Genomic DNA, 3,939 nt, shown 5'->3' on the forward strand with positions numbered 1-3,939 from the left:
TGTCATTCAGTTGGAGTAATTTTTAAATTTCCGTTATAATTTCACTGTTTACCAAAATATCATTCAGGAGCAGATTATTTTATTTCAATGTATTTGCATGGTTTGAGGGTTATTTTTGGAGTTGATTTTCAATTTTATTCCACTGTGATCTGAGAGCATATTAATATAATTTTGATTTTCTTAAATTTATTGAGACTTGTTTTGTGGCCTATCATATGATCTATCTTGGAGAACGTTTCATGTGCTGATGAATAGAACGTATATTCTGCAGTCGTTGAGTAGAATGTTCTGAATATATCTGTTAAGTCCATTTGTTCTAGGGTATAGTTTAAGTCTATTGTTTGACTTGTTTTTGATGACCTGTCTAGTGCTGTCAGTGGAGTATTGAAGTCACCCACTATTACTGTGTCGCCACCTATCTCATTTCTTAATTCTAGGAGTAATTGTTTTATAAATTTGAGAGCCCCAGTTTTAGGTGCATATATATTTAGAATTGTAACATTTTCCTGTTGGACTAGTCCTTTTATTACTCTATAATGTTCCTCTTTGTCTTTTTAAATTGTTGTTGCTTTAAAGTCAGTTTTGTCTGATAAAAGAATAGCTACTTCTGCTTGTTTTTGGTGTCCATTTGCATGGAATATCTTTTTCCATCCATTTACCTTACATTTATATGAGTCCTTATGTGTTAGGTGAGTCTCTTGAAGACAGCAGATACTTGATTAGTGAATTCTTATCCATTCTATCATTCTGTATCTTTTAAGTGGAGCATTTAGGCCTTTTACATTCAGTGTTATTATTGAGATGTGAGGTACTATTCTATTCATCCTGCTAGTTGTTGCCTGACTACCTTGTTGTTTTTTTTTTTTTTATTTGTTTTTTTATTGCTGGTGAGCTTGTGTGATCATTTGGGGTGTCAATGAACCTTGCCTTGTCGTATCATCAGAATTGTCTTTCTGATCCCTTCTCATTTTGGTAGACTATTTCAGAGGAAAGATCTGGGACTCAAGGGCTGCTAATCCAATTTTTTTTTCCTATGGGGTGATCCCTTGATGTGGTTCTCTTTTTCTTCCCCTAGAAATGGTGCTTCCTGAGAGCAAAACTGCAGTGATTGCTATTGCTCCTCTGTGTCTAGCCCCCAGTGGAGCTACTGGGCCCGGGCTGGTACTGGGAAGTCTCTGCAAAGATTCCTGTGATATGATCCTGTGAAGACCTGTCTTCAGGTCTCTCAGCTGTGGATGAAAGTACCTGCTCCAGTGGGGGTAACAGGGGAGTGAAGTGGACTCTGTGAGAGTACAGGTTGTAGTTTGTTTAGTGTGCAGGTTTTCTTGCATGCTGGTTTGCTAGCAGTGAAGTTGTCATGTGGACAGACTCAGGACGTCTGGCTAGCCAGGGTGTTACAGGTGGTATTTTCTCCTTTCTTGGAGTAGGATTGTTCTAAGATGCTGTAATGACTTGAGTTGGTTGACCTCCAGCCAGGAGGTGGCACTTTCAAGAGAGCATCAGCTGCAGTAGTAGAAGGGGGATACAGGCTTGCCCTAAGTTGGTTAGGGTAAGTATTCAGTCGTCTCAGGCAATAGGTGAGGCCATAGAGCTCCCACAAGTTTCTATCTTTTGTCTCTGGTTACCAGGACAGGGAAAGAAAACCATCAGGTGGGGGCAGGGTTAGGCGGGTCTCAGACCAGACTCTCCTTGGGCTTGCAGTGGCCACTGTGAAGGATGTGGGGTGGTTCTCAGGCCAATGGAGTTATGTTCCATGGTAGATTATGGTTGCCTCTGCTGCTTCCTACAGGTTGCCAGGGAAGTGGTGGAAAGCCATCAGTGACAGGCCTCACCCAGCTCCCATGTAGCCAGCAAGGCCAGTCTCATTCCCACCATACACCCCCAGCAGCCTACAGTGCCGAATTCATAACCAGGCCCCCGGTGCACAGGGCTGAGATCTTTCCCCAGGCTACAAGCCTCCCTGCTGAGAGAGCAAGCATGGCTTTCTGTTGTCACCCTTTCCTTCCTGTTGCAGCTTCTGTGCTCCTCTCTGTACTCCCGTTCCCCACACCCCAACTCCCTGGACTGCCCAGGAAAATTTGTCCTCTTTGGAAATTATTACGAAGTTCAGCTGGAAGTCTCCTTCTCCCTATGGACCTTCCCTAATTCCACTGGCTGCCCTCCTCAAGGACCCCTGTGAGATAAAGTCAGGAATGGCTACCCTTGGCTTCCCTGGGGACCAAGAGTGCCTACAGTTCTTTTCCCACTTCTTCTTTTACTTTTCTATTTCGCTCGGCTCTCTAAATTCATTTCAGCTCTAGGTAAGGTTAAACTCTTCTCCCGTCTTTTGGATTCTCAGGTTCTCCAGGGCCGATGTGTGTTCGGAGATGGATTTTCCCCCTCACACTTTAGGCACTCAGTTTTTTTGGCACTCATGGAGTTTCCAGTGGCAAGCTGCTTATTTCAAATAGTCTGTGAATTCTTTTGGTTTTTCTGATGTGTTCCTGCTGTGGTTCTTCACCAATTTTATCTCGAATTATATTTTATTCTACATTATGATTACTATTTTTCCTTATTTTTCTTTGTATTTGTGATGTATTTCTGCCATTTAAAAAATTTCTTACTACTTCTCTGACTTTTAACTTTTGGTCTTTTTCTATTAAGTAAAGATTTTAAAATAATATTTTAGTTTGAGAGTCTTCAGTTTTAATTGAACTACTAAACTATTTTACACTAATTATATTATTCTTTTTTATCTTGTCAGAGATTCTCTATGTTGCTTACCTATTTCTTTTCTAGCTGTTGTTTATTATATTGACTACATTATTATTATTATTATTATTATTATTTCTTTTAGGGATTTGGAAAGGATTCCGTGATGGTTAATATTGAGTGTCAACTTGATTGGATTGAAGGATGCAAAGTATTGTTCCTGGGTGTGTCTGTGTGGGTGTCACCAAAACAGATGAACATTTGAGTCAGTAAGCTGGGAGACACAGACCCACCCTCAATCTGGGTGGGCACCATCCAATCAGCTGCCAGTGCAACTAGGATAAAATCAGGCAGAGAAATGTGGAAACACTAGACTGGCTGAGTCTTCTGGCATGCATCTTTCTCCCATGCTGGATGCTTCCTGCCCTCGAATATCAGACTCCAAGTTCTTTAGCTTTTGGACTCTCGGACCTCTGACCATAAGACTGAAGGCTACACTATTGGCTTCCCTACTTTTGAAGTTTTGGGACTTGGACTGGCTACCTTGCTCCTCAGCTTGGAGATGGCTTATTGTGGGACTTCACCTTGTGATCGTGAGTCAATGCTCCTTAATAAACTCCCCTTGATATATACATCTATCCTATTAGTTCTGTCCCTCTAGAGAACCCTAATACAGAAACACAGAAAGTACACTTTTCTAAACTTTAAACATTTTAAAAACTTACTTGAGTCTATTTTTCTCTCATCATCTGTGAACAGAGTAAAACAGTAACTATTGTCATTCACATCCCTCCAGCTCAAATGATACATTTGGTATAATTTTCACATTTCTATTTTTCCTTCACATTGATTTGCTGATGTAATCTCAGATTTCAGATCCAGGTTATTATTAATTATGAGCTTAATATTATATGTTTTTATCTTGTAAGCACTACATTTGAAATTTTAAAGCTAATCACTCTATAGAGCTAAGAATTCTATTTGCCGAGTTATTTATATTTATTTCTTAATTGACTTAAGTGACTTGTCAAATAGTTTTTTTAAACAAAGAATTTTAGATGACATTGCCTCTCAGTCTAGCGTATCTAAAAACAACTTTCTGTTGCTCTAGCATATAAACATGAGCTTTTTTAACTAATATGCCTTGGATCTCAATCTTTTCTGCCCAAAGCTCTGTAAACATTATTTCATTCCTTTGTTTTTCTTAGCATTTAATATTGCAAATAAAGTCTGATCCAGAGACAGTCT

The sequence above is a fragment of the Mandrillus leucophaeus genome, unplaced genomic scaffold, assembly GCF_000951045.1.
Source record: "Mandrillus leucophaeus isolate KB7577 unplaced genomic scaffold, Mleu.le_1.0 Scaffold75, whole genome shotgun sequence".
NCBI classification, from domain to species: domain Eukaryota; kingdom Metazoa; phylum Chordata; class Mammalia; order Primates; family Cercopithecidae; genus Mandrillus; species Mandrillus leucophaeus.